This window comes from Pseudophryne corroboree, chromosome 6, assembly GCF_028390025.1.
Source record: "Pseudophryne corroboree isolate aPseCor3 chromosome 6, aPseCor3.hap2, whole genome shotgun sequence".
In the NCBI taxonomy this organism is placed as follows: Eukaryota; Metazoa; Chordata; class Amphibia; order Anura; family Myobatrachidae; genus Pseudophryne; species Pseudophryne corroboree.
The window spans coordinates 257,416,147-257,428,859 of NC_086449.1; the positions used below are offsets into that span (position 1 = coordinate 257,416,147).

A 12,713-nucleotide genomic window follows, 5' to 3' on the forward strand; every position below is an offset into this window, starting at 1 on the left:
TCTAACTCGCAAACTCTTCACACCTCCACCTTCTAACCATGCATTGAGAAAGGGGGACATCCAGACTCTAAAGCCCTCTACCCATCGAGGAGGGGCCTCCAACTGGAAGCTTTCCAAATGTAATTTAAGGAAGGTCAACAAAAAGAATAGCACTGGGTTGACCATTCCCAGGCCTCCTTCCCTCCTCGACCTGTAGGTGACAACCCTCTTGATTAGATTCAGCCTATTTCCCCAGAGCATCTGGAAAAACAGAGCATAAATCCTGGTCCACCTAGATTCCGGCAAAAGGCACACATAACTGACATATAAAAAAATAGGGATCAGGAAAGTCTTAATAAGATCAACCCTTTCCCTGAGAGACAACTTCCATCTCTTCCAATGCACTACCTTCTGGTTGGCCTCATCCAGCCTAAGATCCCAATTTCGGGTGGCATAATCGCCCGGGCCAAATCTGATACCTAAAACTTTGATCTCCTGGCTTACCAGGGGGAGGCCATCCGGAAGGTCAAACTCACGACCCTCCTCCCCCATCCAGAAAACTTCGCTCTTATCCTGGTTGACCTGAGAACCCGAAGCCTCCGAGTACTCCTGGACAGCCGACATCACACCATCCGCCTCTGATGGATCTGACAAGATGACTGTGACATCGTCTGCATAGGCCACCACCCTTAAAGGACAACCCGGGCTCAGCAGGACCCCCCTTACAATGCCACCCTCCAGCCTTCTGATGAAGGGGTCGATGGCAAAGACATATAGGAGGGGGCTCAGGGGGCAGCCCTGTCTGACACCCGAATCCACTCCAAAGGTAGGGCCCACCCAACCATTAACCAGAGGGAAGCTCTCAGCTTGCCTGTAGATGATATGCAGCCAATTTACCACCCTCACTGGGAGGCCATACCATTCAAGTAGAGCCCACAGGTAGTCATGGTTAACCCTATCAAAAGCTTTCGACTGATCCAATGCCAGCAGGTACTTTCCCCATCTCTCAGCACGGCACCGTTCCACGGCCTCCCGGACGCCAAGGACAGCACTAAATGTGCTCCGACCCTTCACGGTACAGTGCTGTGAGGGGGAAAGCAAAAGCCCGGAAACTTCCATCAGCCTGGTAAAAAGCACCTTTGCCAGAACCTTCCTATCTGTATTAAGAAGAGCGATGGGGCGCCAGTTCTCAATACGAGACGGATCCTTTCCTTTAGAAAGCAAGATAAGGGCAGACAGTCTCATGGAAGGAGGGAGCAACCCCTCCCCCAGGCTCTCATTAAATACTTCCATAAGACGAGGGGCCAGGATGTCAGCAAAGGTCTTATAAAACTCGGAGGTTAACCCATCCGGTCCTGGGGCTTTCTTCATAGACAAAGAGTCTATGGCCATCCTGACCTCTTCCACCGTTATCTCACTCCCCAAGGAATCAAGAACACTGCCATGGCTCTCAAGCCCCGGAGTCTCCCTCAGAAACCGCTCCATCCTCTCTCTGATGAGTGGCTTCTCAGACAGAAGGTCAGAGTAGAAGGATCGCACAACTCCCAGAATGCCTTCCTTATCCTCACGAAGGACACCCCGGTCATCACGCAACCCCCTCACCTCCTTACAGTTAACCGAGTTCCTGCAGCTCTGGTAGGGATCAGGCGAGTGGTATTTACCATAATCCCTCTCCAGAACCAAGGAAGCATACCGGTCATACTGGTACTCCTTCATCCGAGCTTTTACCCGGGAGATTTCCCCACCATCTCCCTGCTCAGAAATCAAGAGATCAAGTTTCTTCCTCAAGGCATGATAGATATTCTGCCTTACCAAGTTCTTTTTGGCTACAAGGTTGCGAAATAACTTGCGAGTTCTCTTTTTACATACTTCCCACCACTCAGACCTACTCCATCCAGCCTCCAACAGTGACTCCTGAGATTCAAAGAAGTCTCTGAAGGACTGTCTGATCTCTTCCTCCCTCAGGAGCTCAGAGTTCAAACGCCACAGGCCCCGCCCTTTCTGAGGGGATTCTGAGGCATTCAAGGATGCAAAGAGGCAAACGTGATCAGAGAATTCTACTGGCTTCAACTCAGGAGCCGAAGTTTTCGAATTCTCCTTAACAAAAAACCTATCTATCCTACTCCTACATCTACCTCTAAAAAAGGTGAAACCCGTGAGGTCTGGGGAGTGGCGAATATGCACATCCACCATGCCTGCCTGTCTAACCATGCTATCTAAAAAAAGGGAATCATAGCCCAGGGTAGTCTTTGAACCCCCCCTGTCTTTTGGCCTAAGGACAGTGTTAAAATCACCACCAAAAACCACCTGCCGGGCCGAAAAAAGATATGGCTTTATCTCCCTGAAGAGACACTTCCTGTCCCACTTAGTTTGGGGACCATAAATATTTATAAGCCTCAGGTCATGCCCCTTCAGATTGACATCCAAAATCATACACCTGCCTACCTGTAATTCAATGACCCGCTGGATGTTTACCATGCCGGTAAAAAGAACCGCCAACCCACCGTACGGCTCGGCCGCAAGAGACCAATAGGAGGGACCGCGTCTCCACTCAGCTTTCGCCTTGTGAAGATCGGCAAGTCGACCTACCCTAGTCTCTTGCAAAAATAAAAAATCAACCACAAGCGTGTTGAAAAAAATAAAGGCCATGTGACGAGCACGTTCTGACAGAATAGAAGCCACGTTAATAGTGGCAAATCTTATGGGCTGGGGAGCCATCCTTCAGGGCTGTAGAAGTAGGACTCAGCTCACTTCTTCTTTACTTGTTTTTGGGACTCTTCATCTGATGACCCCCACCTCTTCATGCTCACCCCAGCCGGCAGAGAGTCACCTTCCAAGAATACTTCCTCATCCGAGGAAGAGCCCTCATCAGGCACAGGGGAGGAAGGAACCATAGCAATATTACCATCTTCAAGAGATATATCAACCACCCCACTGGGGCAACCATTAGAAGCACCCAAACCCCCCTCAGAACCTAAAGGGTCTGGAGCACCAGAGGTGGGAAGAACCTCCAACACTGTAGGAGCTACAGAAAGAGGCTGACAAGGATCTCCCATTCCAGTCCCCTGCACAACAGCAGGTACAGAACCAGGGTTAGGAAGGGAAGGGGAGGCCCCCACCTCCTTATGGGTCAAATTCTGCACCGCAGGAGCTAACTCCTCTACTGTCATCACAGTTTGACTAACCTTCCCCTCAACCAAGAAATCCTCCAACTTGCTAGAAGCCACCCCTGCTACTTTCCTCCTCTTTCCCTTATCCTTGTTCTTACCCTTACCACCTCCTGACCCCGAAGCCACCTGGTAGGGGGACGTAGCATGAGATGAAACCTTCCTCCGCCTCATTACTCTGGTCTGCAATACCAAATCCCCATTATCAGTCCTAACAATCTCCCCTTCTTCGTCCTCCTCCTCACTTAAGAATGCCCCAAACCGGTTTGACAAAATAAGATCATCACCATCCCTTTTACCCCTACCTCTTCCTCCTCTCCTGGACCCAACAACCAACCTAAAAGGCTCAACCTCAGCTTTCCCACCACCTCCGAAAGAACTTCCCCCAGCAACCTCACTCGAGACACTCAAAACAGAAGATGTTGCTACCACCTGGGCAGCTGCCAGAGGCAACACAGGTGCCTGGCGATCATCTTCCTCTACCCTCTGTGCTACCGCCCCCATCTCTTCATCTAACATGGAATTATGGAAAGCCATTCCACATCTACTAAAAGTATGCCCCTCCACTCCACATAAATTACAGACAATTTTCCCACAGTCACCAGCTAAATGGCCAAGCGCATTACATCTGGAACATTTCAATACAGGGCAGTCACGACTTAAATGTCTGAAATCCCCACAGCGGTGACACATTCTGGGTTGACCTGGGTAGAAACATTGTATACGGTCACGCCCAATGTATGCCGCTGAGGGGATGTGCACCCCATTTCTAAGACGGACCTTCCCTTCCCATGCACCCCCCCATACATCCATTTCACCTGGGGCTTTAGACAATGGGGTGACCATGGACTCCGTAAACCGTGACAACCAATAGGCCAGGTCCACACTACTGACAGACTCGTTTCTTACAAGAATGGTGACCTTCACAACCTCCTTCCTTGTAATAGCGAATGCCTTGTAGTTTACCCATGGCTCTAAGTTCTTTACAGCCCCCCACATACTCCAAAAAACCTGCAGGCCATTGTACACCTCAAAACTTAAGTCAAAATCGGGAGACCCCACAGGATGGATGCAGGCAAAGAGGTCACTAGGCTTAAACCCCATGCTAAACACCGCCTTCAAAAACTCCGACCTTGAAGGGGGCGATCCCTCACCCACCCACTTTAACTGGACCGCGTTACGGCGCTTAGCCATTTGGCCACCACTATTAGGGAGCCCACCCCCACCCAAATTACTAACAGGAGGCCTATCCGACACTACCTTAGCATAGGAAGCATTCTCAGGGACAACCACAGCGGGCTGAGCCACATTTTGCCCAGTGGTCAACAGAGGGGACTTCTTGGTATTCAATTCAGATGCAACAGGTGGAGGCATAGCTGGAACCTGGCCAGACCTATCCAAACCACCAGTATCACTACCCATATCCGCACCCCCCACAGGGCTAATACTAGCACTATTTTTCTTCTCCAAAAGGGAAAGTGCACCCCAAGCTCTGACTGGGACTTCCAAATCCCCAAAAATGGTCTCTACCAAATGCCTCTTGGGAACACTTAGATCTGATTTGTCAAGCGCCGGCATACCCTGCGCAGACTTAGATAAATCAATCTTAGGCAATAGCACAACAGCATTTCTTTTAAGCACAGCCTTACTTATACCCGGGTCTGCTTCATCGGCAATGCCCTTAGAGGAGGCACCTGGTAACGCCTCAGCATCATGCCCAGGCCCAATGCTATATGCAGGCTCAATGTCCCCAAATGTCTTTGTCACAACTGGCATAGTAACCTCCATTCTCTCCTCTGCAGCAGGGATCTGTAATGCACATGACTCATCACCCTCCAGCTTCCTAATGGCTGAGTATGTCGGATCCTCTCCCTCTACTTCTGATGCAGGGCGCTGAGCTTCACAATTCGGAGGCAATTCTGCACTTAAAGCACTTTGGGACTGTAAGGCAACATTGAGCTTCTCACTGACACTTTTCAACTTCTCCTCCAACTCCATTACCTCTGCAGTAAAAATAGCACGGTCCCTGCTAAAAGCACTATTGCGCTTTTTTTTCTTAATTGTAATCCATTTCTTTATCCTCTGGACCTCTTTCTCCAAGTCTGCAATGCACACAGGCACTACAGGGGGACCTGAAGACTCCTCCTCAGCAGTTTGGGGTGCTGCAACTTCTCCCATAATACAAGAAACATCCACAGAGTCAGATATTAATGATGCAGACATCTTATCCTCATCATGGGGAGGTTTCACTCCAACAGTCTCAGCAGACACCCCTGCAACAGTACCTTGTGAAAGGCACTGATCCATTGCACCCACATCCATGTCATCTGACAGTGTACTAACCAGTGTTTGGTGCACCAGCCCCTGGCAAACAGCATCATTCTCAATCACTGTACCTACAATATTGGCTTCCCCCACAGCAGCCATCCTGGATTCCAACATCAGCATTCCCTGTGTGTGCACCTCTTCCACTGCTGATTGCACACTTTCCACACCTGCTGGGAAAAGCAGCACCGGACTACTGCTCACCGGGCCACATGCTGGCTCCAACTGCACCTCTGCAACAGACTCCTTCACAGCAGAAGGGGGGGGTAACATACTCGGGGGTATTAGCTGCCTTCCGCTTGGCAGCACCAAAGCTACCCCAGGTACTTCGGCACATACCTTTTGGGGCTTTCCCAATGGTGCACCCGGCTCCACCGGATTACTGACCTGTGCTTCCACCTCCTCCAGACTTTGCAGCAGGTCTGTGTATTCGTTTGCTGCATGCAAACACTCTTTTTCCATAACATTTTCAGCCACCTGCCTTTCTGATGGTATTAAATGGGGACCAGGGCCAGGTCCCGGCAGGGGCCCCTCCAGACCACCTTCCCCAGGAGGGTCCATGGTTTTGGGGGAAAAATCCCCGGGAATACTTGCTAGAAACCAAGCTTTCTCTCCCTTCTAGTGCAGAGCTCTGACACACCTCCTTCCACCGTGGCTGCTGGCACCAGACTTGCCCTCCAATGGGTCCTCGTTAAAGGATTTAAAGTGTACTCATTCCAATTACAGGGCCTCGAAAGAGTCCTGTATTGTTATTTTTCGTCACTACCTCCCCGAGTCGGGAGTGGGTAATTTGCGCGCCTGCTGCCTTCCTTGGATGTGGTAGCCGTTTCTCAGGCTCCCTCTCCGGAATCGAACCCTGATTCCCCGTTACCCGTGGTCACCATGGTAGGCGCAGAAAGTACCATCGAAAGTTGATAGGGCAGACATCCGAATGCGTCGTCGCCGTCACGGGGACGTGCGATCGGCCCGAGGTTATCTAGAGTCGCCAGAGAGGCCGGGGGCGGCGGGAGGCCGGGGCCGACCCGCCGGGAACCCCCGGATTGGTCTTGGACTGATAAATGCACGCATCCCTGGGGGTCAGCGCTCGTCGGCATGTATTAGCTCTAGAATTACCACAGTTATCCAAGTAACGGGGTCGAGCGATCAAAGGAACCATAACTGATTTAATGAGCCATTCGCAGTTTCACTGTACCGGCCGTGTGTACTTATACGTGCATGGCTTAATCTTTGAGACAAGCATATGCTACTGGCAGGATCAACCAGGTAGCTCTCGGTATCGGCCGGCGCGCGCCCGAACATCGGGGGCCGCGGCGCGCACCGTCTCGAAAGCGGAGAGTCCGCCGGACCGGGCTCCATCCACCGACGCACGGCAGGGCGGACCGGGGCGGGTCTCGAGCCGAGCGGGCACTCGGAAAATATGGGGACGGGAGGAGGAGGACGGCCGTCCCCGGTCAGGGCCGATTGGGAAGCTCGGAGTCAGAGTGGACGGCGGGGCCCGGCCGCCACCGCACCGTCGGGCGGACACCCCGGGGAGGGGCAACATCACCACGCTAGATTTCGCCTGTTTTCTCCTCACCCGACAACCCGTTCGATAGGAAACCTGTGCAAGCCGTCCTGGGGGATGGTTTTTTTCGCTGGGACGGCAGCAACTGCCCCCAGCCCCACCTCATCCCGATCTACACCTGACGGGTTTCATCTGGTCCCGGGGGGGTGAAAGGGTGTAAAGAAGTTCCACCTCGCGAGGCTCCATCGCCCTTCCGGGGTGCCACCGTCTGGCGCACGGGCGAACGCGGCTTCCGCCGGCTCCCTCCGAAAAGCACCTCCCGCTCTCCCTGCGTCTCCTGGACGGTCTTGCTCCGAGTCTGCGCTTCTCTCTCGCCCTGCCGCCAGACTCGGCTCCTCTCCCGCGCTCTCTCGCGCTCTGACCTCCGCCCCATCCGGCCCTCCCGTCCACGGCGGGGGAGGTCCGGCAGGCAAACCCTTCCGTGCGACCGCCTCGCCGGAGCGGGGGCGGCACGCAGGGCCCTCTCCTGGGGCTGCAAGGAGCGGCCATCGGGGCTGGCCGCGTCCTCGGATCTCGATGCGACGCTCATTCGGTTCCTGGGAAATCGTGTGCTCCGCCGGGGTCCGGGGGCGAGCGCCCTTCGCTGGGCGAGGGGGACGCTTCCCCGGCACCCCTGGCGGCATCAGACGCCTGCGGGTGCCGGCGGACGGAGCAGACCGCGCCGCACGGGGTACGGGTGCGGGGCCCGCCCGGCTCCGGAAACCGGAGCGATCGGGCGGACGCCTGGGGACCGGACGCCCTCTCCGGGCCGAGAGGTTCCGGGCGCGCCGTGGGCAGAGGGAGGGTCGGGTTCGCCTTGAGCCGGCCGAGACCCCTGGGTTCCGGCCAAGCGATCGTCACTCCCCGCCGGGGCGCGGGGTGCCACATCGATCGGGTTGCTGAAAGAAAAGAGTAATTTTCATTCGGTTCACTGTTTCCATACCGTAGTCCATCCGCCACCTGTAAATCTCGCTCAGGGGGTCCTCTCGGACGTCGTGGGACGGGAGGCGCGCGCGACACTTTCGCGGTGCGCCCTGCAATTTTTCTCCGAGGCCTTGGAAGTGCCTCCCAGCCTGAGGAACACCAGTCCGCACTCATCGGCGAAACTTCCACAAATTGCAGTACCCGATTTGGCCCGCTGGGGGGCGCTGCCTCCGGGGGAGAAGGAGACGTGCCCAGGCCGTACGTCGGGCTCCAACGGACACCCATCTTGACCCTTTATAGGCCCCATCGGGGAGATGGTCCTGCCCATGCTGATATCGGAGCTCTACAGCTATCCTCTCACAAACCCATTCGCCGGAGCTCCAAAAATCATTTGGTTCACTGTTTCCATACCGTAATCCATCCGCCACCTGTAAATCTCGCTCAGGGGGTCCTCTCAGACGTAGTGGGACGGGAGGCGCGCGCGACACTTTTGCGGCGCGCCCTGCAATTTTTCTCCGAGGCCTTGGAAGTGCCTCCCAGCCTGAGGCACACCGGTCCGCACTCATCTGCGAAACTTCCACAAATTGCAGTACCCGATTTGGCCCGCTGGGGGGCGCTGCCTCCGGGGGAGAAGGAGACGTGCCCGGCCCGTACGTCGGGCTCCAACGGATGCCCGCCGTGGACCCTTTATAGGCCCCATCCTGGTCCTGCCATGCTGTTATCGGAGCTCCACGGCTATCTTGTCACTAAACCTTTCGTTTGAGCTCCAGGGCTTTTTGCTTTTTGTAACCCGGTTCCTGGAGCCCTGCCTGGGCAAAATCGGATGCAAGAAGGCCCTGCCCATGCTGATCTCTGAGCTCCGCGCATCTTCTGTCACGGGTCCTTTCGCAAAAGCTCCAGGGAAACAGGCTTTTCGGCCCCGGACAGAGTCCCGGCTCTCTCGCTCGCCTCGTTGGTACCTACTGATCCGGCGGAGGTGTTCTCCGGCGGGTAGCGACACGGACGGCCGAGGGCGCGCTTCACCCAGGCTTCAACCATCTCCTCCCCGAGCCCCTGGAAGTGCCGCTGGGCCGCGGGCGCCCCGGTCCGCACTCATCCGCGACACTTCCGCGCTGGAGTCCGACGCTCGCCGGCCGCGTCCCCCGGCCCGCGGGGGCCCGGGGGGAGGCCCGACGCGTGCGGGGGGAGGCGGCGGGCGGCGGGGGCGCCCCCGCGCCACCCGACGGCACCCCCTGGTGGCCAGAGGCGGCTCGGAGCGAGACGATCGGGGGGGAACGGCGGCGCGTGACCCGCCCCGGCCACCCTTGGCCCAGCGGACGGGCAGGCGGCTCCCGGGCGCCCCCCCGATCCCCGCCGCGGCGCCCCCCGGTGGCCGCCTGACGCCACTGCGGGGGGTGCAGATTCCGTGTGTCCTCTCGGATAAAAACAAAAGAAACGATTCCCGTCGGGCGAAAGTAAGTGGGACGCAGGGCCCCGGGCCCCGACGGTCCGCGCGCGCGGCGCCCCCCGCTGGCCGGTCGAAGGGATGACAAAAATAAAATGAAAAAAATTTCAAAAAAGCACTCGCCCCAAACAGACGAAAGGTACCCGGTCCGCCCGGATGAACCCTCCCCCGTGTCCCCGCCGCGGCGCCCCCCGCTGGCCAGCCGAGGTAATACACGATTGAGAGGGGGGGAGTGAAAAAAAAAGGGCAAAAAATGAAAAACACCCCACCCATTTGAATGCAAAGTCCCGGAGCGGCCAGGGGTGGACGCCGGTCCGCGCGCACGGCGCCCCCCGCAGGCCAGTTGAAGGGAAGAATGGAACGAGACTAAAAGATAAAAAAATTTCAAAAAAGCACTCGCCCCAAACAGATGAAATGTACCCGGTCCGCCCGTGTCCCCGCCGCGGCGCCCCCCGCTGGCCAGCCGAGGTAATACACGATTGAGAGGGGGGAAGTGAAAAAAAAGGGCAAAAAATGAAAAACACCCCACCCATTTGAATGCATAGTCCCGGAGCGGCCAGGGGTGGACGCCGGTCCGCGCGCACGGCGCCCCCCGCAGGCCAGTTGAAGGGAAGAACGGAACGAGACTAAAAGATAAAAAAAATTCAAAAAAGCACTCGCCCCAAACAGATGAAATGTACCCGGTCCGCCCGTGTCCCCGCCGCGGCGCCCCCCGCTGGCCAGCCGAGGTAATACACGATTGAGATTAAAAAAAACCAGGCAAAAGACAAAAACACACCACCGATTTAAATGCAGTGTTCACGAGCGCCAGTCCGCGCGCGCGGCGCCCCCTGCTGGCCGCGTAAAAAAAATAATAATAATAATAATAATCCACCGTTGTGAATTTGCGATGTGTCCGGTACGGCGGCGGCGGGGAGGCGTCTCCCCTCGTCGGCGCACCCTGGTGGGGGGAAATAAATGAAAGGAAAAAAAAAAAAAGAACAGCCCGGGCTCTCGCCGGCTTCCGCAGCCCGGGCTCCCTCCGGCTTCCGCGGCCCGGGCTCCGTACATACAGACAGCAAATGAAATAACGGACGGATGGATGGAAGAGAAGAACAGCCAGGGATCTCGCCGGCTTCCGCAGCCCGGGCTCCAGCCGGCTTCCGCGGCCCGGGCTCCCTCCGGCTTCCGCGGCCCGGGCTCCCTCCGGCTTCCGCGGCCCGGGCTCCGTACATACAGACAGAAAATGAAATAATGGAAGGATGGAAGAGGAGAACAGCCCGGGCTCTCGCCGGCTTCCGCAGCCCGGGCTCCAGCCGGCTTCCGCAGCCCGGGCTCCCTCCGGCTTCCGCGGCCCGGGCTCCCTCCGGCTTCCGCGGCCCGGGCTCCGTACATACAGACAGAAAATGAAATAATGGAAGGATGGAAGAGGAGAACAGCCCGGGCTCTCGCCGGCTTCCGCAACCCGGGCTCCAGCCGGCTTCCGCAGCCCGGGCTCCCTCCGGCTTCCGCGGCCCGGGCTCTCTCCGGCTTCCGCGGCCCGGGCTCCCTCCGGCTTCCGCGGCCCGGGCTCCCTCCGGCATCCGCGGCACAGGCTCCGTACATACAGACAGCAAATGAAATAACGGACGGATGGATGGAAGAGAAGAACAGCCAGGGATCTCGCCGGCTTCCGCAACCCGGGCTCCAGCCGGCCTCCGCAGCCCGGGCTCCCTCCGGCTTCCGCGGCCCGGGCTCTCTCCGGCTTCCGCGGCCCGGGCTCTCGCCGGGTGAAGATCAGGCGAGAGTAGGGGTGTCCTCCGCTGGACGGGAAGCCCAGGCCGTGGAGCCGCCGCACGGACCGGGGGTTGACCCGGCCGGGGACGGGCAGGAGGCGAGGCCCGGACTCGCTCCCGTCCAGACGGCCCGAGGCCCCTCCTCCCCTCCCGGTGGACCCGCCCCCGACTATTAAGCCCGGCCAGGGAGTCCATGTCGGCCCCCGGGCGGACCAGGGAAGGATCCCCCTTCCGCGCTCCGCCGCGCTCGGAGGCGCTGACGCGCCGGGCGGACGGGGCGCCTCCGGCCAAGTCCCCGGCCGGGACTTGGCTGGCTGGCTGGCGAGCGAGCGAGGGAGGGCGAGGGTTAGGGCCTCGCCTGTCCCCCGCCCCGGGCCAAGTCCCCCGACCGGAGCGGAGCGAGCAGGCCGCCCTAACCCCCCCCGGTGGCACCGCAGCACCGGAGATTATTCGGGGAATGCTCCACAGCGCTGCTGGGGAAGTGTTTGCTTTAAACACACTCTGCATTGCATACACACCGAAACCCATTCCAGTCTGGTAAACGTGATTCTCTGGGACTTGCGAGAATTGTATGCTGGGTAGTTGAGACATGACTCCCCCATCACCTCCCAGGGTCAGACTCATGGGGACCTCATTTTAGGTCCCCACCATGTCGGAGGTCCCGCCAGTGTTGGTGTGCTGTCTGGCCCTTGTCCCCGTTAGGATATATAAACAAGTGCACAGGACACACGCACACCCACACATACTTGTTTTTCTATCCTCATCGGGACATATGTCTGGAACCTTCCTCATGGGGACCTATTCAGGAATACCGGCCTAATGAGGACACCCCACATAACTGATTTATTTTCGGGTTTAATTAGAGATAGAGGAAACGTGTATTCAGCAGCAGATACATTTTATTCAGGAAAGGTTCTTTCTCATTTCAGCAGTAATTCGGTTCTTAATGTAAAACTTAACCGAGAGCCAGTTCCGAGCCTTCAGCGCTTGTCGTTCTGCCCTTAGGCACGCATCACAGTCATTCTTGCCCGGCACCTTGAATGAGCGAATGAACCGAATCATGTGACGTTCAACAGCTTTCACTTCTGCTGGGGTCCACGGATTGCGCTTGGTACCCCTTCTGTCACCTGTGCGGGAGAAGAAAGGTCAGTCACCACGCAACGCCACCACCAGTCATGGACGCATCTCAAATGGAATGGACAGTCACACCCACCTTTAGCTGCACCTCCATCCACCGCCGACACCACGCTGCCAGCTTCTTTTCCCATGTGCCCCATGGGAACCTCAGTATCCTGACTCTCTGGCTCATCCCCAGAGTCATCGCTCACCACCTGGATCGGCTCTGTGGATAGAGAAGGACAGGGAAACCGATCACACCAGCCCACTTAGACAGTCAGTCCCTGGAGCCACACTGTCAAGTGATACCTACCGTTTGGATCAATGGAGATCTCTTCCAGATTGTGGCCCCGGAATTCAGCCATTCTCCCTTGCTCGAGAGCCAGAAACAGCTTGCTCAACTTGGCCAGTTGAAGGGTACCCTCCGGGAGGCGGTAATAATGCCGGTGCACCCGAATATC

General features: G+C 57.0%; 1 long non-coding RNA gene across 1 annotated transcript; it reads right to left on the reverse strand.

The window, feature by feature from the left end:
* Window positions 1-12,017: 12,017 nt before the first annotated feature.
* Window positions 12,018-12,477, reverse strand: LOC134935173 (uncharacterized). Its single transcript, XR_010179957.1, has 2 exons — window positions 12,350-12,477; window positions 12,018-12,263 (listed from the first exon to the last, which is right to left on the reverse strand). It is a non-coding gene; the product is annotated as an uncharacterized LOC134935173 (long non-coding RNA).
* Between the last annotated feature and the right edge of the window lie 236 nt (window positions 12,478-12,713).